General features: G+C 42.0%; 4 non-coding genes across 4 annotated transcripts; all 4 read right to left on the bottom strand.

Annotated features, from left to right (window-relative positions):
- Positions 1 to 11,251: 11,251 nt before the first annotated feature.
- TRNAY-GUA lies at positions 11,252 to 11,342 on the bottom strand. Its single transcript is given in 2 exon segments — positions 11,252 to 11,287; positions 11,306 to 11,342. It is a non-coding gene; the product is annotated as a tRNA-Tyr (tRNA).
- A 1,251-nt stretch (positions 11,343 to 12,593) lies between these two features.
- TRNAY-GUA lies at positions 12,594 to 12,684 on the bottom strand. Its single transcript is given in 2 exon segments — positions 12,594 to 12,629; positions 12,648 to 12,684. It is a non-coding gene; the product is annotated as a tRNA-Tyr (tRNA).
- Positions 12,685 to 18,548: 5,864 nt separating this feature from the next.
- Positions 18,549 to 18,630, bottom strand: TRNAL-AAG. Its single transcript has one exon. It is a non-coding gene; the product is annotated as a tRNA-Leu (tRNA).
- A 5,650-nt stretch (positions 18,631 to 24,280) lies between these two features.
- TRNAL-UAG lies at positions 24,281 to 24,362 on the bottom strand. The gene has a single exon. It is a non-coding gene; the product is annotated as a tRNA-Leu (tRNA).
- Positions 24,363 to 25,132: the final 770 nt, after the last annotated feature.

Here is a 25,132-nt window from a genome sequence, read left to right on the forward strand (position 1 = left end):
TTTTACCAAAACTCACACAAGGAGAAGTAGGTCTTGTGATTAGGCCTTTCTATATTAAAGAAATTGAATCAAAAATTTATAACCTTCTGAAAAAAAAAGCACCATTCCTGGATGGTTTCACTGGTGAGTTCTATCAGACATTTAAGAAAGAAATGATACCAGTTTTCTACAATCTCTTATAGAAGTTAGAAACAGAAGGAATACTTCCTAGTCGTTCCATGAGGCCAAAATTACCCTAATATGAAAACCAGACAAAAACAATAAAGGAAAATTACCGACCAATATCTCTCATGAACACAGATATAAAAATCTTCAACACAATTATCAAATCAAATCCAACAATGTATTTTACACCATGACCAAGTGGGATTTATTATAGATATGAAGATTTAACATCAAAAAACCAATTAATGTAATCCATTACATCAACAGCCTAAAGAGGAAATATCATATAATCATATCAGTTGATATAGAAAAAGCATCTGACATATCCATCATTCATTCATGACAAAAATGCTCAGTAAACTAAGAATAGAGGGGAACTTTCTCAACTCGATGAAGAATATCTACAAAAAACCTATAGCTAATATCATACTTAACTGTGAGGAACTAGATGCTTTCCCCCTAACATCAAGAACAAAAACAATGATATCCTCTTTCATCACTCATATTCAGCATCATACTGGAAGTCCTAGCTAATGCAGACAATAAGATAAAGGTATACAGATAGAGAAGGGAGAAATAAAACTGTCTTTGTGCACTGATGATATAATTGTTTATATAGAAATTTCCAAATGGACCAAAAAACTGTCCTCTTGTAATTACTAAGTAATTATAGCACAATTACAGGATACAAGTTTAATACCTAAGTCAGTTGTTTTCCTCTATAGCAGCTAGTATATAGGAACAGTTGGGATTTGAAATTTAATGGGCTCTGGGGTGGCTCAGTTGGTAGAGCGGCTGACTTCAGCTCAGGTCATGATCTCACAGTTCATGAGTCCCAGTCCCTTGTCGAGCTCTGCGCTGACAGCTCGGAGGGAGCCTGGAGCTTGCTTTGGGTTCTGTGTCTTCCTCTCTCTCTGCCCCTCCCCTTCTCTCTCTCTCTCTCTCTCTCTCTCTCTCTCAAAAATAATAATAAAACGTTAAAAAGAAATTTAAAACACAGTATCATTTATATTAGCACAACAAAAAATAAATCTTTAGGTATAATTCTAACAAAATATGTATAGGGGAAAGGGTTAAGATGGAGGAGGAGTAGAGCAACTCTAAGCTTGCCTCCTCTCCGAACAGCTAGATAAATATCAAATCATTCTGCACACCTAAGAAATTGATTGGAAGTCTTAGAGAGCAAAGCTGCATGTCTACAAACAGGAAAATCACTGCGGAACGTAGGAATTGAGGAGAGTTGATTTGTGGGAGAAAAGAGCCATGGGAGCAGAGTGGGGAGGGAGCCCTGACCTTAGAGAGGTGAGCTAGAGAGAAAGAGAGAAAGACTAACAAAATATGTATAAGATCTGTATGAGGAAAACTACAAAATGCTGATGAAAAAATCAAAGAAGAATTAAAGGAGAGATATTTTATGTACATGGGTCTTCCTAGACTCAATATTGTTAAGATGTCAGTTCTTCTGAACTTGACCTATAGAATCAACACAATCCCAATAAAAATCCCAGCAAATTTTGTGGTATCAAAAACTTAAAGTTTATATGGAAAGGCCCACAATTCACATGACACTGAAGATCAATGTTGGAAGAATGACACTACCCAACTTTAAGACTTACTACACAGCTACAGTGATCAACACACTAATGGAATTGGCAAGAGAACAGACAAACAGATCAATGGATTAGAATAAAAAACTCAGAAATAGACCTACATAAATATAAGATTAGAAGAAGGCTACTTTGAAGAAGTAGCAAGGGCAATTCAATGGAGAAAAGGGGACTGTCTTGGGGTACCTGGCTGGCTCAGTCGGAAGGGCATGCAATTCTTGATCTTGGGATCATCATTGGGTGTAGAGATAACTAAAAATATAAATGAATACACTTTAAAAAAGAGAGAGAGAGAGAAAGGGGATAGTCTTTTCAACAAATGGTGCTCAACTAGACATCCACATACCAAAAGAAAAAAAAAAAGCCTCTAGACACAGATCTTACACCTTTCACAAAAAGGAACTCAAAAGAGATCATAGACTTAAATGTAAAATGCAAAATAAAATTTCCAGAATATAGCATAGGAAAAAAATCCAAATTACCTTGCATTTGGCACTGGGTCTTTTAATACAACCCAGAAAGCAGATTATGAAGAAAATATTGATACATTGGACTTCATTAAGATTGAAAGCTTTAGCTCTGTGAAAGACACTGTTAGAAGGATGAAAACACAAGCCACAGACTAGGAGAAAATATTTGCAAAACATATGTGTGGTAAAGAACTTGTATCCAAAACATAAAATGAACTCTTAAAACTCAACAATAAAATAACAAGCAGCCTAGTTTTAAAAATGGGTAAAAGATCTGAACACACATCTCACCAAAGAAGACACGCAGATGGCAAATAAGCATATGAAAAAGCATCACACATCATTAGGAATTGCAAATTAAAACAATGAGATACCCTACATACCTAGTAGAATGGCTGAAATCCAAAACACTGACAACACCAAATGCTGACAAGAGTGTGCAGTAATAGGAATAGCAATTAGTAATAGGAATAGGAATAGCAATTCATTGCTGGCAGGGATAAAAAGGATACAGCCACTTTGGAAGACAGTTTGTCAGTTTCTTACACAGCTAAACATAGACTTACCATATGATCCAGCAATCATGCTCCTATGTATTTACCCAAATGAGTTGAAAACTATGACTACACAAAAATCTGCACATGAATATTTATAGTAGCTTTATGCATAACTGCCAAAACTTAGAATCCACCAAGATATCCTTCAGTAGATGAAGGGATAAATAAACTGGGATTCTTCCAGATAAATCCATCAGTGCTAAAAAAGAAATGAGCTATCAAGCTATAAAAAGACATGGAGGAAAACTTAAATGCATATTGCTAAGTAAGGGAAACTAGTCTAAAAAGGATACTGTGTAATTATAACAATATGATATTCTAGAAAAGGCAAAACTATTGGAAAAGTAAAAAGGTCAGTGGTCGGTTTCCTGGCTGGCTCAGTCAGTAGAGCATGTGACACTCGATCTCAAGGTTGTGAGTTCAAACCCCATGTTGGGTATGTAGATTACTTAAAAATCTTAAAGAAAAAAAAAATCAGAGGTTTACAAGGGAGGGATGAATAAGTGGGGCACAAGGCATTTGGGGGGCAGAAAAACTACTCTGTATGTTACTGTAATGATGGATACATGAAATTATGCATTTCTCAAATCTATACAACACAAAGAGTAATGTCTATAGACTTTAGTTATATATCAATGTATCAATATTGGTTCATTGATTATAACAAATGTATTACATTAATGCAACATTTTAATAATGGGGAAACATGAGGAGTATGGTGACTTGTAATTTCTATGCAATTTTTCCGTAAACCTAAAACTGCTCTAAAAAGTAGTCTAACGACTTTTTAAGAGATTCTTAAGGCTCCAATATCTAACAACATAAATTAAAGGTGGAGGAAAAACTAAGTTTCCAGACTTTACTGTCATGTATTGGGTTGTAAAGTGATATTTATTTTTTAATTGCCTATCTTTAGAATATCATACTTGAATTATGTATGGGATATCAATGACCTCATATAACTTAAAATACCCTTCAGATCATGCAATTCCTTCTGATTTTTGACTATCTAGAAATAGTAGCACTTGCGTGTTATTGACTTTTGAGCTATTGAAAACTATAAGATAGTTCTTTAATATGTGAAATCTGAACACCTTTGGCTCCATAATAGTTGAAAATTTTGATTCATGTAATTTCAAGTTTTTAAACAGCTATAGTTTGAGAGTTTGTTAAAGATAGTGAAATAGTTTGTGTTTCTCTTTAGGGAAAAGGTGATAAAAGCACTTTTTTTTTTTTGTACGAGCATTCATCCATTTTTAAAAATAGTTGACTTTAGGGATGCTTGGGTGGCTCAATTGGTTAGTCATCTAACTTTGGCTCAGGTCATCATCTCACAGTTCATGGGTTCAAGCCCTGCGTCAGGCTCTATGCTGACAGCTGAGAGCCTGGAGCCTGCTTTGGATTCTGTGTCTACCTCTCTCTCTTTGCCCCTCCCCCTTTCATGCTCTGTCTCTCAAAAATAAATAAAAGTGTTACAAAAACATTTTTAATAAAAAAATGATTGATTTTAATATATTTTTCTTTAGATATTAAAAGTTATTTTCCTGAAGAAAGTAAATGTTTCACATAAAACCTCAAAGAAAAATTTAAGACTTTTAAAATGTTATATTTAAAACCTTTGGAACATAGATACATTGTTTGTGAAGTTTTAGGAGAACCTATTTTTTCTAATAGAATAAAAGGTCATCAAAATATTATTTCAGGAATTGCATTGCTTTAAAAACTGATGAAAAAAAAGCATTTGGGATGGGTTATCAATTGTTTTTCTTATAAATTTGTAGGCATTCTTCACATATTTGGGATGTAAATCCTTTGTTATATACACAAATACATTCTCCACTCTGTGCAGGACTGTTCTTTCAACGGAATTTTTTGGTTTTTGTTTTTTTTATTTTTTTCAGTGGAATTTTTTAATTTTTTTTTTCAACGTTCATTTATTTTTGGGACAGAGAGAGACAGAGCATGAACGGGGGAGGGGCAGAGAGAGAGGGAGACACAGAATCGGAAACAGGCTCCAGGCTCTGAGCCATCAGCCCAGAGCCTGACGCGGGGCTCGAACTCACGGACCGCGAGATCGTGACCTGGCTGAAGTCGGACGATTAACCGACTGCGCCACCCAGGCGCCCCCAGTGGGATTTTTTAAATGAGATTTTACTTCTAATGTAGCCCAATTTATCATATTTATCTCTTCATATTTGTTTTTATAGGTCTTGTTTAAGAAATATTTGCCTGTCTCAAGGTCATCAAGACATTCTCTTACGTTTTTTAAAATAAGCTGTACTATTTTACACTTCACAATTGGGTTTATCATTTATCATTTTACATGTGATATGTGCTTTAATAAATCAAGATTCATTTCCCCCATTATGTTAGGTGAATGATCCATCACCATTTATTGAAAAGTCTCTTCCCTCCCCTCTCTCACTAATCTTTGTCATAAATCAGCGACCAACCATTCGTCTATTTTTCTAAACTGTACTGTTCCATTGGTATATTTGCCTATTCTATATCACTACCACTCTGACTAAATTGTGTCTTCATAATAATTATGACTACTTTCTGATACAGCAAGTCTTCTCTATTTGTTTTTCTCCAAGAGTCCATTAAACTAGTTTTGGCCCTTTGCATGCCCATATATACTTTAGAATTGTCAAGTTGCACTGCCTAAGTGTGGAATTTTTATTGGATTTTAAGATCATAGATTACTTTAAGATTTGACATTTTTATAGTATTGAGTTTTCCAGTACAGGAAAAAAAAACAGGGGCTGTCTTTCCCTTTGTGTAGCTTTCCCTTAATTCTCCAATAATATGTTGCATTTTGTGCCTGGAGATTTTTGCACATTTTAAAAGATGTGTTTCTAGGTATTTCATTGTTTGATGCTATTATAAAGGTAATCTTTTTACATTTAACATTCTAACTAGTATTATGGCATAGAAGAACGTAAGTAATCTTTGACTATTGCTTATTATTTCTAGTAATACACCTGTAGATTTTTTTCTTTGGCTTTATGCAGTGAAGATTTATTTCTCATTCATTTCACAGTCTTGTGGGCTGCAGCAGTGGCTTGGAGATCCAGGCTCCTCAATGTAAGGTCTGCACAGTCACCAAGGATGAGGAGGAGAGCACAGGGTTGGCATACGAGGACACTTATATCACTTGTGCTCACATATCTCTGGCCAGGACTGATGAGGTTAACTGCAAGGGCAGGGGAGGGGCGTGGCGGTATGTGTCATGGTGTACATGAGCCTTCACACCTCACCACAGACACCAGAGAGAAGAGAGAGGCAAGAAGAGAAGGTGTTTCAGACTATTGTCACCAAAAGCCATCCCACTAACCAAGAGGGACAAACACCTAGGAGTTCATTGATTTTCAGTTGGTGGATCTTAAATCCTACAAATGGTGTCCACAGTATTGTTACTTCATAGATTTCTTCAAATTTTCTTTTTACTCAATCATTTCTTCATTTTCATTTCTTCTAACGAAAACCTTCAGTATAATGTGAAACAGCAGATTAGTGGGCATCCTAATCGTGTTTCAGGCTCAAACAGAAATCTAACACCATTTCACCATTAAATATATTGTGAGATACAAGATACAATGAGACTTCCTTGTTGCAGAAACACTTCCTCAAACTAAGTAAATTGACTTCTATTCCTAGTTTATTTATCATTTTTACCATGACAGATATTGGATTTTATTAGACAAACTTTCTGCATCTATTTTCTCCTTGAGGAAACACTTCCTCAAACTAAGTAAATTGACTTCTATTCCTAGTTTATTTATCATTTTTACCATGACAGATATTGGATTTTATTAGACAAACTTTCTGCATCTATTTTTCTCCTTTGGTATCTTAGTGTAGTGAAGAACATTGATTTTTCTAATGTTAAATCAATCCTACTTTTATCTAATAGCTCCAGTTCTGTCAGATAAGTTATAATTTCTATATATATCACTATTTGGTTTGCTAATTTTCTGTTTACAATTTTTTATATCTATGTTTATGAATGAAACTGGCCCATGGTAATTTTCTTATGTTCTTGCTTGCTTCTGACATACAATTCACATTGGCAGCATAATATGAATTATTTCCTTATACGTGGGGAGTTTCTAGTTAATATCACTGTAGATTTCTATTTATTATCACTCCTATATTTTGGCTAAATAACCCTTCTTATCTTTGTTTTATCTCTCCGATGTCATCAAGCAGATATTTTCATGTATTTTTTTCAACTTTCAAATTTCCTCAGGGGTAGAGTTAATTTGAATATCTTATTGTGTGATTCCCAGATGCTTCCTCATTCACTTTTCATCACAGAAAACCCTGGGCTCTTTACGTGGGATATGTCATCTCTGGTTGTTATCTTAGAAGAAATTATGGGCTCTTTTTGGTCTTCCAATAAAGCAGGTCTCTAGTTATTACTCCGAGTTGTAATGATTCGTTCACAACCCTCATCTTCCTTGAACTGATGCTGCAATGCCTTAGGCCAGTTAATATTTTCACATATGCTGGGTGTCTGTCCTATGCAAAATGAATACAGCATTGCTCCAAATTTCAAGGAGCTCACTCCTAAAGAGGATGTGAAAGTATACCATCAGTATGTTGTGATAGGTGGAAAGGTGAAAGTAATCAAGGAGTACCAAAGAGACAAAGAGGAGGAGAACCAAATTGAATCTTGAGGAGCTAGGAGAAGATTGTGGTAAAAGATGATCCTGAAATGATTCAGAGATAATGGGAAGGACTTTGATAAAGGATGAGGCAGAGGGATCAAAGCAGAGTGAGAACCTTGTCATCACCTGGTGTTTGTAAGCCAGGAAACATGGTACATTTTGACTGAGTCACAGAGTTTGGGCCGAGGTGGGAATGGAGGGAATGGAATTGAATGTGCAGAAGGGGCAGAGAGAGAAGAAGAGAGACAGAATCCCAAGCAGGGTCTGCACCGTCAGTGAGGAGTGTGATGCGGGGCTTGATGTGGGGCTCCAACCCATTTGAATGGTGAGATCATTACCTGAGTCGAAGTGGGACACTTAATTCAGACGCTTAACTGACTGAGCCACCCAGGCACCCCCATTAGAATATTAAGGTGAGAGGCAGAAAAGCCCACTTGTAAAAAGAACAATACTTGCCATCTTATGCGACAGTGTTGGCCTTCCACTGAGGGTGGGTCATGCTACAGGACAGAGGGACAGGAACTCATTTCCCCTTTTTGTGACACAGATTCTTGCCCTGTTATCTGACATACTGAGGGGGAAGTGAGGCTGCAGGGATGGGAACAGCACTCAGGAAACCAAGCCCTGCCTACGAAGAAACTGCTTGTTTTTTTATGTTTTAATCTCAAGTGTGGCTTCTCAGATTCAGTTTTTCTGCCTGGTTAAAAAAAAAAAAAAAGAGGGGGGAGGGTGCCTTCTGATTCTGAGTCACTGTATTATCTCTCAAGGCTACCAACTTCTAGGATCTCACCCTCTCCTGTTTCAGAGAGTTTTATTTATTGGACAGTGCTCAATGATTTTAGTAGGCTCTGAGTTTATCTGATACGTTATCTGACATTTTTAAAGTAGGGCCCACACCCAACATGGGGCTTGAACTCACAAGCCCTGAGATCAGGAGTCCAGTGCTCTACCAACTGAGCTAGCCAGACACCCCTCTAAAAGCTACTATTTAAATAAGGAGGCTTTGCCACAAAATGCCCCAAGATATTTCAGTCTGTGTGCAATATAGGACTAGCAGGCAAAAGTGTACCTGAGAGGAAGATATCCCTTGTCCTCCATCTTGAACAGATGCCGACATTTTTCCACTCTCCTTTACACACTGATCGAAAACATATCCCACTTGAGGTCAGGTCTTAGGTTTCTCATTTATGGATTTTACATGCAAATAGTCATATATAAATATATATATTTATACATATATATACATTTATACATATATATTCATTTATACATATATATGTATATATTTTGTTTGTTTTTGTCAGTCTTGGACTACATCCTTCTTGACTGCTGGTATTAGCACAAGTGCAGAGATGGAGGAGAGTGACAAAAGCTTTGGTTTCTAATTAATCCCATTAGTGAAAAGTAAACATTTTTATTTATAACCTGTTTGGAACTATTTAGTTACCACTGGGGGTGACCTGCATTCAAGAATTATATTGATCCAGGCATCAGGAACCCAGTTAGAGGAAGTACTTGCTGAGAAAGGCTACCCAGATGGTAAAGAGATGGTGAGGTTTAAGAAAGAAAGAAGACAATTTCAAAGGATCTTTTTTTATTTTACTTTGTTTTTAAGTAATCTCTACACCCAAAGTGGGGTCTGAACTCACAATCCCAAGATCAGGAATTGCATGTGCCAACTGAGCCAGCCAGGCACCCCTCAAGAGATCTTGAATGGAAATTTCCCGATTCCCTATTCTAGTCAAATCTGAAAAAGAAGTAAAGCCTTCATTGAACATAAGATTTTTCTCTCTCGACATTAGCAATGTTTCTGCCTTTATCTGTCAGCTCACCCAAGCCAGGCAGCAACAAAAATGTATGTGCAGAGAAAGTGATAACGGGAGTGGAGGCGAATGTTGAAGTACATGAACACTATGCATTTTTCTTCTTCTTGCCATTCTGCTAGAATAACATATAGATCAAGTGATAAAGCCATGGTGCTTTCTCTATGAAGACTCAAACGGGATGTTGAGAAATCTTCCCCTTGCTTCTGGAGTGAGTAGCAATTAAAACCCAAGGGATATGATGAGATTGGGTTAAATTTCATGCATGATTATCAATACTTCATTTCTGGCTAGTCCTGGACTTGTATGTATGCTCTAGTGATATTATATACAGTTACACACAAAATCAACACTCTTCAGGTTTCTGTGTATTTTTCTAAAGCTGTTCTGTGTCCACTGAACTCACCTGATCACAGATCTAGTCTCCTGTTCTAAAAGTCAACTGACTCCAGGCCATTGGTGCTACCAGGAGACCTCTCCCATTTTTTACTCTGACCTCTACCCCAGTCTGAATTAAAACTTTCCAAGGTTAGTTTTAGTTTTAGATTTGCATGGAATGTCCTATGTACCTCTACTACAGTTTTCAGGACATTATATTTTAATTATCTGCTTCCATCTGTCTGTCCCCTACAAACACTAAACTATTTAGGGCAAGACCTATGTTTTAATCTCTCTTTCCCTAGCACAATCACAGTACTTGGGACAGATTAGGTACCTATTAAAGGGTTTGTGACTAAAACATACACAGTCTTAAGGAGTGACAGCTTTTTGAGCCAACATGACCTAGGTTCTTGAGCTAAGAGGATGTAGGATTTACTATACCCTTATTGATGAATACCTGCTTCAGTTCATATTCTCAGGGAACACTTCTCAGTAGACAGGAAAAAACAAATCTAAATGTAATGGTGGAAGTATTAGCTGAGTGCACAAAGAAGTAGAATTCTCGGGTGTCAAAGAGAGGCCAGAAATTTCATCGTTGATCCCACAATGCTAATTTCTGCATATGGTGACATTCAAACCTGAGGTCTCTTTGCCGAGAAAGAGTTATAAAATCTTCATGTAGATCACCTGTATGTGCCCAATGGTGTGAACAGAGTAGGAAAGATCACTGTTCTTATCACAAAAGCCACAAAACTCCAGAGGCAAAAAGTGCAACACAAATAAAACCTGTGTCTGTCAGGAGCAACAATCTAGACACCCACGTAAATAGGCCACTGAGAGTTATAATCATCCCTTTCAAACTACATACAAAATTACATTTGCATCCTACAAATGTCAGCTAAGGTGCAGTCCAGAATTGGCAATTATTTGAAAGTTCTCCAAGGGCAATTCTGTACAAATACTACGCTAAGCACGAAGATGAGCCATTTCTGTCTTTGTAGATCAAAATATTTACCCAGCATTGGAATTGGGAAGCAAAAACATAGAGGAAAGAAAAGAGTACACCCGTGCACAGATACAGAGAATGAAACAGTGAGTCTCCAAGAAGGATGCCAAGGTTGTCCTCTAACCCCTGCGTTGGCCTGTGTGCTTGGGGGCCTTCAGGGCTTGCCCTGGGCAGCACCTATTTGGCCACCTCTTTGGCAGGGATCTGCCCATCTGGGCAAATTGGTGTTGGTGGCAGAGCCCAGAACACAGGGGGTGAGTGCATGAGTGTAAAGTGCCCTGGATGGTGTGGGAAGTGGCTGCTCAGGGCTCCTCCATAAAGCCCCAGCAGGATGGACTGTTTTGCGCTGCAAGGCACCCGTCTGTGGACTGCAGAAAGATGGTGTAGGTGTTCCTTAACGACAGCATACACCTGGCTGTGCAGGGGTTCCCGAAAGCTTCTCCTGGCTTTGGACTGTGAGAGTGAGTTTGCTGTAATCCTGACCCTGCCAGGTTCAGAGGAGGGCTTTGGCGTTAAGCACTAGCCGCTGGTGGAGGCCTTCATGAGGGCCAGTAAAAATGACAGGCACCTCCTTCGAGCCGGAATCGAACCAGCGACCTAAGGATGCCCACCTCGCGTCTAGTCTACAGTCCTCCGCTCTACCAGCTGAGCTATCGAAGGGTGCACGGCATTGGGGCTGAGTCACCGCTCTTTCTGGAAATGACGAGGCCAAGACTGGACCGCCCCAGGCGCAGTTTGCCTTGGATTCGTCAGAAGCTGCCTTTGAAGGGAACCAAACACATGCTGCTACGTGATGGCAGCCGGCTGTCCTGGGACCGCGATTTTCAAGATTCCCGACTGGGGCCCTCACCTGTTGCGTCTTTTCGCCTCCCAGAGTTCCTTAATACAGTGGGAGAGGAGACGATGAGGGGGACTACGGCCGTCCGTCGGGGCCAGAAAGTCATTAAGAGGGGGAGGGGAAGGGACGTTGGCGAAACGGATGCGTGGGTCGGGTGGGAAGGGCTTGCGGAGCAAGGGAAAGGAGAACCCACCCCATGGGTGCTGGGTGGGCGGCCGCGAATCGCAGGACCTCAGGCTCAGGTGGAGGCCCCTTGGAGGAATCTCGCCTCTCAGCGCCCTCGCCTTCCCCGTGTTGTGAGTGCCCGCCCCCGCCTCGTCCCCACGCCACCCACTCACCATGCACCTGCCGCGTTGCGTCCCCAGGACCTCGGGGTTCACTTTTCTGAGCGGGGAGCCTTACTGGGAAGTGATGGGGAAAGGCTCTGGGGCCAGGCTCAGAGACCACGGCCACGGGGCCCCGGCGTCGCGGCCATTCTGGGCACTTGTCTCCCCGCCTCTGCCCCCAGACCCGGATTCCTGTGGCTGAGATGGCTGCTCCCCGAAATAGCTCACAGTTCTATGGGCTTCCCGGAGACGCACCGAAGACAATTTCAAGAGTCTGAAGTTGGGCTAGACAGACGTGAGACGGCGCCCAAGCTAGGAGGAAGCTGAGGAGAAGGAGACTGAGACAGACGTTGAGAGAGTGGGTTTTCAAGAAGGATGCCCAAGACCCGTGTGATGGCCTGTGTGCTTATCAGCCTCCAGGGCTTGCCGAGGACAGTGCCTGTTTGGTAGGGATGTATGTTTAGCAAAAACGGTGGTGGCAGATCCCGGAGCTAGAGCACCGGGTGCATAAAAAGGGCTGGCGTCAAGGCTCCTTGATAAGGCAGGAGTACCAAGCAGACTGCGCGCTGCAGGCCATGGGTGTGCGGACTGCGGAAAAGAGGTGCAGGTGTGTTCCCTAGGGATAGATAGCACACACGTAGCTGTATAGGAGTTCTGAAAGTGTTTCCTGGCTTTGGTCCCTCCTGCGAGGCCTTTGACACTAGCCGGTGGAGGCCTTCATGAGGTCCAGTAAAAATGACAGGCACCTCCTTCGAGCCGGAATCGAACCAGCGACCTAAGGATGTCCACATCGCGTCTAGCCTACAGTCCTCCGCTCTACCAGCTGAGCTATCGAAGGGTGCACGGCACTGGGGCTGAGTCACCGCTCTTTCTGGAAATGACGAAGCCAAGACACTGGTCCGTCACAGGTGCAGTTTGTCTTGGGTTGGTCGGAAAGTCCCTTTGAAGAGAGCCAAACACACGCTTCCACGTGATGGTAGTCAGGTGTCCTGGGGCCGGGATTTTTAAGATAACCAACCCGGGCCCTCACGTGTGGCGTCATTTCCCCTCCCGGAGTTCCTTAATACAATGGGGGGGGGGCGACTAAGGCCGTCTGTCAGGGGCCAGAAAGCGGATAAGAGGGAGGGGGGCGGAGATGGAGGCGTTGGCGAAACAGATGCATGGGTCGGGTGGGAAGGGCTTGCGGAGCAAGGGAAAGGAGAACCCACCCCATGGGCACCGGGTGGGCGGCCGCGAACCGCAGGACCTCAGGCTCAGGTGGAGGCCCCTTGGAGGAATCTCGCCTCTCAGCGCCCTCGCCTCCCCCTGTTGTGAGTGCCAGCCCCCGCCTCGTCCCCACGCCACCCACCCACCACGCACCTGCCGCGCTGCGCCCCCAGTGGGGCTCACTTTTTGGCGTGGGGACCCTTACTGGGAAGTGATGGGGAAAGGCTCTAGGGCCAGGCTTAGAGACCACGGCCACGGGGCCCCAGCGCCGCGGCCATTCTGGGCACTTGTCTCCCCACCTCTGCCCCCCGACCCGGATTCCTGTGGCGGAGGCGGCTGCTCCCCGAAATAGCTCACGGTTCTGTGGGCTTCCCGGAGACGCACCGAAGACAAGAGCGGCAGAGATCACCGGCGTGAGCCCGGTTGGACTCCTTTGCCCTAGCTCCGCGTCTTTCTCAGACGTTTCAGATCCCATGCTCCCCAAGACATCTCATCCATCCAGCGAAGGTCTCCCAGAGGCACAACAAGCCACACTCAAGTGCCCCTGCCTCGAGCGTGTGTGGGCGGCAGGTGTATCTGCACCTTCGAGGATCGGGGTGAGGGGCAGTGCCTTTGAGCCGGTACTACTCTCTCTGTGTGGTACCAGGCAGAAAGAGTCAGCCAGGCCGGGTTTGTAGTTTTGCATGCTCTGGTCCTCTCAGGCTGTGCTGCATTCCTCTCTTGTCTTGTTGGCAGCAAGCTTCAATTTTGAGCCCAGGTATTTTGCCATAGTGAAAATGTGTCTTTGGATTTTAATTATTAATAAACCCTCAAAATTGTCTGTAGCAAAATATACCACAGCAGTGCACGTTATCATTATAGGAGACAACAGTGGATGAAGGGCAGTTAGAGTATACATGGGAACTCTGTACTCTGTGCTTAATTTAACATAATACTGTCCCCAAACATAAAGTGTATTAATTGAAAAATTAATAAATTGATTTGACTAATTTTATTTATTCAGATGTATATATACTGACTTACCAGTCTCTAAGAGAACTATTCCCCAAAACATTAAGAGTAACAAGGTATAGAATATAAAATGTAAATGTTAAAATAACGAGTGGTTAGGGGCGCCTGGGTGGCTCAGTCGGTTAAGCGTCCGGCTTCGGCTCAGGTCATGGTCTCACAGTCTGTGGGTTCGAGCCCGCGTCAGGCTCTGTGCTGACAGCTCAGAGCCTGGAGCCTGTTTCAGATTCTGTGTCTCCCTCTTCCTCTGACCCTCCCCTGTTCATGCTGTCTCTCTCTCTCTGTCTCAAAAATAAATAAATATTTTAAAAAAATTTTTTTTTAAATAATGAGTGGTTAATCCTGAATATCTAACCCTAATGTTACAGGAGTTTTAGTAAGAAGTACAAAGAAAACTTTGGTAAACGTAGTTAAAATAACAGTAATCTGAACCAATGGGAACTAATCTGCACAATGAAATAGTCCAATCATAGATGAGCAGGATAAATATAAAATAAACAACATCTACACATTGGAGATACAAATCAGGACACTAAAAATAGAATAGTAAGTCTTACTTGGTTCTAGAGAATGAGAATATTTTTACTACATAAGTGAAGTTTATGTTTCGCATCAGATTTTTGTAAATACTAAGCATAATAATGTAACATTTTCACAAGTCTAAAGGAATTTCATTTTTATCTTTATTTTATCAATTTTCATATAAAGTAAATGGTGAGATACCATAATCATAATCATTACCCAGATTCAACAATCTTCAGGGTTTTACTAATTTATCTATCCCTTTTTCTTCTTCTTCTTCTTCTCCTTCTTCTTCTTCTTCTTCTTCTTCTTCTTCTTCTTCTTCTTCTTTTTTTTTTTTTTAAGTAGGCTCCATACTGGATGTGGGGCTTGAACTCATGATCCTGAGATCAAGAGTCTCATGCTTTACCAGCTGAACCAGCCTGGGTCCCCTCTTCTATTTCCTCTTATCTGAAGTATGATAAAACAAACCTATATCATGTATTATCACCATTTATATTTCAGTATGGTTCTCTAATCATATGAACATTATTACATATCCACAAATTTATACCTAAGAAAATTAATATTCATTCTTTTGTAACATTTATTACATAATGCATATTGAAATTTCCCTGATTTTCTCAAAATGGCACATAAAGAGGTTTCAATCTAATCAAGAGCGAAACAGATTTTATGCATATATTTGCTTTGTGTGTAAATCTCCTCTATTTTGGATCAGTCTCTTTCAGTGTCTCTGTGTCTCTCCTCTTTTCTCTCTCTGCCAGTGAGATAATAAAGAAATGAATCAGTTGTTTTGGACAATGGTATACGTTTTTCCAAATCTAATGCTTTCCTTCATTTTAATTTATACTGCTCTTTCATTTCTTGAAAATAGAACATTAACTGTCAATTCTTGATTAAGGTTAGAGTTTTTACAAAAGTAGTTCAGAAGCAATTCTATGTACTTCACGTATTGAGTATCAGCTCAAAAATCACATAATCTTTCAATTTTAAATGTTAGTGTTGATCAGTGGGTTCACATACAGAGAGCCTGATCCCTCCATTGCAAATTGCCCCATCAGCTTATCCTTAAATATTAATATCATCACAGCTAAATCATGATATCCAATTTTATATTTCATCCATATTTACTGGCTTGATTTCCTCCTCACAGAAGTTTTATTCACCAGCTAGGGCTACTTGGTTATCTTAAACAGAATGAACATTTAATAGGTAGGGATAATGCTTGATTCTAACCCATTAATTGCCGAATTTCACATTAAATAATTTTCTCCCTGGTTGTCCCCACTGGTGATCAATGGGTTGTTTTTCTTTCTGCCTTTAGGAGATCATTATATGTTTTTATATTCAATGTTTTGGAGTAGGTATTCCTTTTGGTCATCCGTTTGTTCCATCTTTGGCCAGTGGAAACTTGTTGGCTCCTGAGAACTTTTGCCATGGCCTAGTAGTTTGCAGAAATTCTTGCTTCCTTGCCAGCTCTTCATGTATGTTTCTTGCCCCAAACCTGAAATCGGCCTAGTTCTTTTTGATCAGAATGGTTTTGGGAGACCACAACATTTCAATTATTTCATGGAGCAGCAATTCCCTTTTCTCTGTAAATTATAGAAAAAGGAAATTTATATGTCTTCTCACTGAGGGATCAGTAATATGTACCCGGCTGGATTGTGAGGGTCTCCCTCAATGACTAGACACCTGCTATTGATCACATTTTTTTTTGTACTAACTTTTTAGTACATAAGAGAAGTTTAAAGGATGGATTTTTTTTATTTTAAAAACATCAAAGCATTAGCAGTGGTGGAATTCAAACCTACAAATCCAAGAGACCATAGCCTAAACCCTGCACCTTAGACCACTCTGCCACACTACCTCATACTTAACCTCTTCACTTATTTTCAAATTTTGTAATCTAGATGGAAGGCGATTGGGTTGAACATCACCATTTGTTTGAGAAAATAATCCTTTGACTTCTAGGAAGTGAATTCCCTGGGATCACAACCTTACCTCCTCCAGCCAAGGACAATCCTTGGCAAAAAATAGGCACTCACTAATTTGTGGAAGGTGCATACATCTTGATCTACATCACCTCCTACCAGCGTTGGGGAGAAAGAGGTTAAGGAGAAAACAGAAATGTCCATTCTCACACTCCACCCATGCAACCAAATTTCAGGCCTTTGCACCACTTATTAGCCTGATACTAAGAGACCTAGAAAAAGCCGCATGAAGATTTAGAGTGACCGTGAATATAAAGCGAGCCTTGTATCTGCTCCCATCATTGCTGCCAGAACGTGCTATTTTTATTTGATAATTGGATCTTAATAGCCGCGTACCAGTAGGCTGATGGGAATGATCCCACAGAACAGAGAAGAAACAAGTGTTGGAAAGAATGTTTTGGGGTAAGCAAGAGAGGACAGCATCTCCTGCACCAAGGGTAGAGATGGCCTTAGCTAGGATCTCGCATAGATCATCCACAGTAACGGGAGTCCTAAATACACTCGGCAGCAGGTGGATGAGGACCTTGTAGAAGTTCTCCTGTGACTGCTTCTGTTTTCTCGGTGAAGGAGAAAGCTGAGGAGTTAGAGGAGTGCATGAGGAGTGATGGCTGTTTTGAGAAGGGATGAAACAGCAATCTTTAAGAATCCTATAGAGGACTCTCGAAAACTTGTAAGATTGTCATGCAGACACGCTTGAGATCACCGCCATGAATTTAAATTGAGGCCAGTCTAGCATTACTGTTTCTCTCCATTCTAGATGAGCCAGGTGAGTGCGGGGACAGGCGGCTTTCTTTAAATAAGGATTGTGATTTTGTTAAGTGAGTATGCTTAAGCAAAAGAGGAACAACCATATTCGAACTCCTAGATGGAGAAGCAGCCCAGAAACTTGAAGTTTCTCTTGGTCATTCTTTTAAGGACACGGGCCACCTCCGTTTCTTCACCCCCTCCTCGAAAGGAAGTTTCTCCCCGTTGCCCAAAAGCGCTCTCACCACAACCTCCCCCAAGAGACACAGTGAGAGGGGCAAGTCTTAGACTGCACTTGGCTTCCACCCATCCACTCTTCGGGGGAGCCCCCAAACCACACGCACAGATCCGGAAGTTCTGACAGTTCAAGACGTGAAAATGTCTGATAGGAGTTCGCACGTGGGGTCGAAACTTTCTCGGGCTTTCTGAGAGCAAGCGCTTAGGGGCAGTGAGCTTATTTTCCAAGTTGGTCATCAAGGATCCCTGACTCAGGTCTGCGAAAACCGAAAACCTCCCTCCTCCCGCGGGCATTGCCTCCTTTCCGAGACACTTCGGACAGTCTCGCTCAGCCGTGTCCTTCCTTCTCGCTTCCTGGCCGAGAAGACCTGGAGGAACCGGGAGACACTGAGTCGAGAGAGCAGAAAAGGGGCTTGGGAGTGGGGAGGCAGAAACGCGAGCCGGAAGGCTCCAGAAAACAGGCCAACGGGGACCTAAGAACCCAGGAGCCGGCGCAAAAGTTGCAGGTATGTGCGGGCGACAGTACAGCCCTAGGGTCTGAGCCCTGTGATCTTGCCAAAGGAGTTTCCTCTGGACGTTTTGCTCCTGGACTGGCTGCAAAGCCTCTGTGCGTTTCCGTTTATGAGTGGGAAAAACGTAAAAGAAAAAAGCACTCCCTGTCCTTTCCGAGCCCTTCTATCAATCCTTATATCAATCCGCGTGTGACAGCTACTTCTGTGAACACACCTGCCACTGTGAAGTCTTAACATTTGTTTCTTGCCGTCCCTTAACCTCCTGGTGAACTTCGTCTTTGAAGACTTATCAAAACGTTGCGGGTTGGCAAAACTTTCCAGAGCGCTACCCAGGCCAGAAAGCAGGCGCTCTCTGCACTTGACCTGAAAGTTCACCCTCGTGTACTCAGCCCAGACCCATTCCGGTGCTACCTAAGTAGACACTGGAGTGATTATTCGTCATCCTCTGACCTCAGTTCCGCTGCTGGTAAAAAATCACTTGGCAGCGGTGGGATTCGAACCCACGCCCCCGAAGAGACTGGAGCCTTAATCCAGCGCCTTAGACCGCTCGGCCACGCTACCGCTGGCTTGTAGCGGCTCTGCCTGGTTTTTTATGATGGTAACTACCTTCCTTTACATCTCCGTTCTATTACATAGATTTGTGTTCTGAAGTCCTAAATCTCAAGAACATATGGAGGAAGGGATGGAGGAACCGTAGGGCTCATCGCGAAAGCTTACTTTCCTCCTAGACTCTGGATTGTCCATCTCCCACCCACGGCTTAAAGAGGAATATTTTACTGAGTGAATGAAGAATACATGAGTAATAAGTGAATGAAATTTGTAACACAAGAGAAGGCTGTGGGCCTTTTGCAGGTGTCGACTATGTTGGCTTCCTCTCCGTCTTGCTACAAATATCTTAGGGAAGATCAATGAAGTATTCAAGCTAATTAAAGCCACAAAATCCTTGCTCCGAGGGAGCATGTCTTATCAAACAGAGATCTAGGGCATTTGCAAATGCCTGAACACCTACTTAGAGCTAGAATCTAACCAACAACCTAGATGCCAGTGGAAATCTACAGTCCTTTCTTTTACTAGGTGAGATATCAAAGAGTTCAGGCATGTGTCTCTGCTAAATTATTTCTTCAGAGGAAGCAAAGCCCTTTATATGGTTTTACACTCCATTCCTAAGACACTTGGAGATGTCTTCTTTCTGCTCTCATAGAGCGGGTGCTCATTTCTTTTGAATCTGAGGGCTTTTAGGACCTTAGGGGTTTCCCAGGCCACCACATTGGCATCTAAGCATGGCAAAATCAACCCTCTGGACTGCTCCTGTCACTCCAGAATTTGTGCAGGGGAATGTCCAGGCAAGTAGAGAGAGCAGCGCTCAAGTTCCCTGCTGACCAACTCTGCCGGTCTCCACACACACTGCAGAGCTATGCCCAAGCCCCAGGAAGGAACGTCATCTCCAGGCTTTCCTCTGAGCTCAGGGACACGATATGCTCATTTTTCCGAGAAAAACATTTTAGTGAGAGTGACAGGAGACGGTCCTGCAACTGCACAGAGGCCAGACTGGGACTGCCAGTCCCTGCAGCTCCCCTCTCCCATCAGGCAGTTTTTATTATTGCAGGATATTCTGTCCCTGTTTACAAGTTGCCTTCATTTGATAGCCGCCTCCAGTTTTCAAAAGAGCTTTCGGGTTCTGTTGGGTTTTTGCTCCAGCACATCACAGCCAAAATAATCATGACATCCCTAGAGCAGTAGTTCTTAGCTCTGTTCATTAGAATCACGTGTGGAACTTTTAAAAATTCTGACGTGGACCTAGGCTCTAGACCAATTACCTCATAATCTCTATGGGTGGTATCCAGGCATCAGTATTTTATAGTTTCTCACATGCAGCCAACATAGAAAACCAGTGCCTGAGGATATTCCAACAAGCAGTTCTATTTCTTTTAAGGACTTCTCACTTGTCCCACCTGTCATGTCCAAACCTGCTTGACACAGGCTGTTTCTCTGGATACCTGCTGTGACACAGCCAAGAAGTTGCCAGGTTCAATGCCTGAGTGGCAGTCGCAATGCTGCTTGACTACCACATGCCAGACCATGTGACTTGGTAAGGACCGTGTGCTGGAACAGAGGTGAAGTTGTTCACAGATTATAATGTGGAGCCACGTATCGAAGGTTCTTCCCTAATCCCTCCATGTTCTTCTATTTGTCTTTCAGCCTCATTCTTTTATGTATCTCAGGATGACCCAAGGCTTCTCACCTCCTTATCTCCTCCCACACACCTGGGGTGAGCTCTGGACTGAACTAGCCTTAGTTCTAGGACCAAATACATACCCGAAATGACAGCTGAGAATGGGCCTTCCAGTTGAAGATTGCATGGATCTTAAATTATTCATTTAATCCTCAGAGCTGACTTTATCAATATATTCTAAAGTATTGGCTTTTCCATGACATTTTACACAGTTTATAGAAGAGATGGGACAGAGAAGCCCCTTCCAGTGCCACAGCGTTCTTCCCAAAGTTCAGCCCAGGAATCTGGGAGGCTATGGGAGGCGGGGAATCTTGGGGGAGGGTTTGGTGCCACTCCCAGAGTGATCTGCAGGACACTTCAGAGATTTTCCACATTAGGAGAGACTAGGGGTCCTGATGGATACTGTGCAGGATAAATCGTACACCAGGGGGCAGTGTAGCTCAGGCTTCCTCCAGACTCAAATGCACAGGTTGCACTTTAGAAGATTCAGTTCCTGTCTGGTTGTGGGATGAGGGGGAAGTGGGGGGCTTTGTCTTAGAGTGTGATGGCCTGGGGATGTTGAGTTGCAAATACTTGAGCCAAGGACAAGTATTTGTTACTTCTTCCTTCTGCCAGTTTTGTTGGTTGTGGATCAACAAAATGAAGATCTCTCTTACAAGAATAGGGTAAGAAGCTGTAACTCAAGAGTGAGTGCACCAGTCAGGGGCTAAAATATGAAATCCAGTTCCTCCTAGTTGAACAACTTTAGCTAGTTGAATCCACAATATATAAAATAACAATACATCTGGATCAAGTGGGATTTATCCCAGAAAAGCAAAGTTGGTTTGATATTCAAAATCAATGTGATTTATTATTTCAACAGACTAAAAAGAAAAATCATATGATCTTACCAAAAAATGCAGACAAAGCATTTGACAAAGTCCACATTCATTCCAGACACAGACTCACAGCAAATTAGGAAAAGAAGGAAACTTCCTCAACCTGATAAAGGGAAGCTATGAAAAACTTCTGCTAATATTATGCTCAATGATGAAAGACTGAATGTTTTCCCTGTAAGATTGGGAGTAAACATGGACATCTGCTTTCATCACTTTTGTTCAACATGGTGCAGGGGATTCTTGCCCAATCAATAATGGGGGAAAAAATGAAATGGAAGGCATCTAGGTTTTTTTTTTAAATTTATTTTTTAATGTTTATTTATTTTTGACAGAGAGAGAGAGCATGCGGGGGAGGGGCAGAGAGAGAGGGAGACACAGAATCAGAAACAGGCTCCAGGCTCTGAGCTGTCAGCACAGAGCCCGGCATGGGGCTCCTGAACCGAAGTCAGACGCTCAACCGACTGAGCCACCCAGGTGCCCCAGGAGGCATCTAGGTTTAAACAAACAAGTAAAGGTATCTTTTATCCCAAGAAAACATGAAAATCTATGTAAAATTCCTACAGAATCTACAGAAAGCTGTAACTAATAAGTGAATCCAGCAAAGTTGTTGGATAGAAAGCAAATATTACAATTAATTGCATATATTACTGTCTATATACTATATCTATATATATATATAATTGTACCTAGCAATGAACTATCAGAAACTGACAATTTTAAAAACAATCCAATTTACATTAAATGTGAGATACTTAGGGACAAAATATGTCCAAGATTTGTACACCAGAAAAAAAAATGCTGAGATAGATAAAAGAAAACCTAAATACAAGGATCCTTGGATCATTTCACGTTTGTGAATGAGAAGATTCAATATCATTAAGATATCAATTATCCCTAAGTTGATTTATAGATTCAATGCAATCCTAATCAAAATAACAAGGTTTTTAAATGTATTTTTAAGACATGTTTTTTTAAATTTAAAGTTTATTTATTTTTGGTAGTCTCTACACCCAAAACGGGGCTGAAACTCATGACTCATGATATCAAGAGTCCCATGTGCTTCCAACTGAACCAGCCATGTGACTCTGGTTTTTCTTTTCTTTTCTTTTTCCTTTGTTTTAGAAATTGACTAGCTAATTCCAAAATTCCTATGGAAATTCAAAGATATAGCATGCCCAAAACAACTTTAAAAAGAAGAACAAAGTTGGAGCAAACTCACTCTGACTGACATCAAGACTCATAAAAGCTGCTCCAATCAAGACCATAGTATTGGTATTAAAATATAAAAAATAGATCTATGAAACAGGAGTACAGAGATAGAGCCATACATAAATTATCTATTGATTGTTGACAAAGTTTCAAAGGCAATTCAGTAGAGACAGGTAGTCTTTTTTAATTTACTTTTTATTTTTTATTAAGTTTTTAATTTTAATTCCAGGATAGCTAACACAGTGTTATATTAGTTTCAGGTGTATGAGATAGTGATACAACAATTCTATACACATTACTCAGTGCTCATCACGATAAATGTGTTCTTTAGAAAGGTAGTTTTTTCAATAATGTTAAAAAATAATTTTGATCCCTACTTAACACCACATAAAAAAATAATTCAAAATGGATCATAAACCCAAACTATAAAATATTTAGAATGATATCTTTATCAAGTTGTATCAGGGAAAGATTTTTTTTAGAAGCAACACCAAAAGCATGATCCATAAAAGAAAAATATGATTAATTGTACTTCATAAAAATTAGGAGACTTTGCCCTTCAAAGACACTGTTGAGAGACTGAGAAAACAAGCCACAAAGTGGGACATAATAGTTGTAGAATGATTTTGTCTCCTAAGGGACATTGACAATGTCTGGAGACACTTTCAGTTGTCATAACTGAGACAGTATTACTGGTATCCAGTGAGTAAAGGCCAGGGATACTGCTAAACATCCTATACTACACATGACCTCTGACCCCCATAGTAAAGAATTATCCGGTCCAAAAATGTCACTATTGTTGATGTTGACTAGAATAACAAGCCACATGGACAAACTTAACTCTTGCCTCCTTTAGGGCACAGGCCAGTCAGGTTCCACCACCATCTACTAAAATGAGCAGAGAACTCCTTCTCAAAGCCTTGAGGAGGGGACAGTGCCTGGATTCAAATCTGAATGCGGTATATATTCATAAACATGTGTATGTATCCAAATCATGCCTAATGCACCCTCTAGGTACTAAAGGCTATACACGTACATGGCGCAGGAAAGACATTGCCCTCAAAGGCCAGAAAGTGAGAATGTTCCTTAAAGAGCTCAAATTCTTACTTCAAACCCATCCTAGGACTCTTTGGGGGCTAGGTAAGAGTCAGAGTGGTCTTCCTGGCCTGGCTCAAGTCTGGTGGTTGAATCACTTACCTGAGCTGGTGAGAACTTGCCTCCCTTGACGATAAGCTTCCTGCTTAACACATCTTCTTTGCTGTCCTGTGGTGAACTTGGAGGGAGAGACAGAGTGTGGGTTGGGAGGGGGTGCCGTAGTAGCAGAGAGACCAGAGGCACCTGGAAAGAGAAATAAGACGGAACATCCTATAGGTAACGCATTAGGGGTCCGAGAGGCAGCACCGGGGACCACAGGGACACTTTGGGCGCCCTGTGCAACTGTCTGATTTTTTTTACTTTGGCTCTGAGTGGAACTGCTGAAATTTTCCGAGTTAACCCTTAGGAGCAAAGGCTGACTTCATTCCCTGCTCCCCTCCGTGCCCCACCTTACCTGTTTACTGCACTTTCAAGGTTCTGTCAAGATTCCAAGACTACCTCTCCTCTCCTAAGTTCCCAGGTTAAATGCCATCCTTTGGCCAGCAAGGCCTTATCCTCTCCCTTCCAAACAGCGGGGGGGATCGGGGATCCAGAGGAGTGCGTCTTTTAAAGATCTGCTTGTGAGCTCCCTGCCAGTAAAACGGAGTCCTTCATTCACTAGTCCCACCCCATCAGTCAAGAGCCGAGTAGTCAGAAAATCCACACATTGAGTTTTGGTCAAATCCCGCAGGGGTACTATAGTTTTATTTGGAGTGAAGGCAAAGGCCGTGACTACTTATGACTAGAAACAAAACCCTGGCAGCGGTGGGATTCGAACCCACGCCCCCGAAGAGACTGGAGCCTAAATCCAGCGCCTTAGACCGCTCGGCCACGCTACCAAATCCACGGAAGTGGGCTGCCTACACTTCCTACTTACACATTTCTGCTCTTTTTTTCAGCATTGGTCTTTAAACCTTCAACCTGGGACCAAGATTGTAGGTATCACCAAAGGACCCTAAGGAAGAGACTCTTCCCTCCCTGCTTCGCTCCACTAGGATTCCAATCTGCATCCGCCCACCTCGGAACAGCTCTTCTCACTCCAGTAACTAAAGGGAAAGATCTTCAAACCAAACCATCCCGCTCCGGAAGCGAAGCTCTTGGGATCTAGAACCTAAGAGCATTCCAAAGACAGGGGTCGCGTCAGCTTCCGCCTAGCACCTAGTAAGCGCTCAGAAAGTATTTATTGAACGGATGAATGAACTCTTTTAGACTCCAGATAGCTTCGGGGTGGGGCTGGTGGGGTAAAGAAGACCAAAGCAGCAGCTTTTGCTACATTTTGAGTTTGATACTTTTCGGTTCCGAAGCCAGGAGAGAAGGCTTCGAGTCTCCAGGAAGCGTAGGACGTGAATTAAAACCACCGAGAAAAAAAGCTTCCCTCCTGGTTCCCTTTTGCTCCTTTGAGACCTAACTGCAAATAGGCGGTGCCAATCTCCGCCAGCTCCCTAGTCTGGACGGAACAGAGTCTACAGAGTCTTCCTCCCCCCAGTCCTGCTTGCCCGAAAGGAAGGCTGTGTCAGAATGGATCGGTTCCTGCTGCTGGGAAGCCTTCAGTCCCTTTCTTTAGAACTAACTCTTCGTCTGCCAGACAGGTCCCCTTTCCCCTGATCAG

Source organism: Lynx canadensis, chromosome B3, assembly GCF_007474595.2.
Source record: "Lynx canadensis isolate LIC74 chromosome B3, mLynCan4.pri.v2, whole genome shotgun sequence".
Classification (NCBI taxonomy): domain Eukaryota; kingdom Metazoa; phylum Chordata; class Mammalia; order Carnivora; family Felidae; genus Lynx; species Lynx canadensis.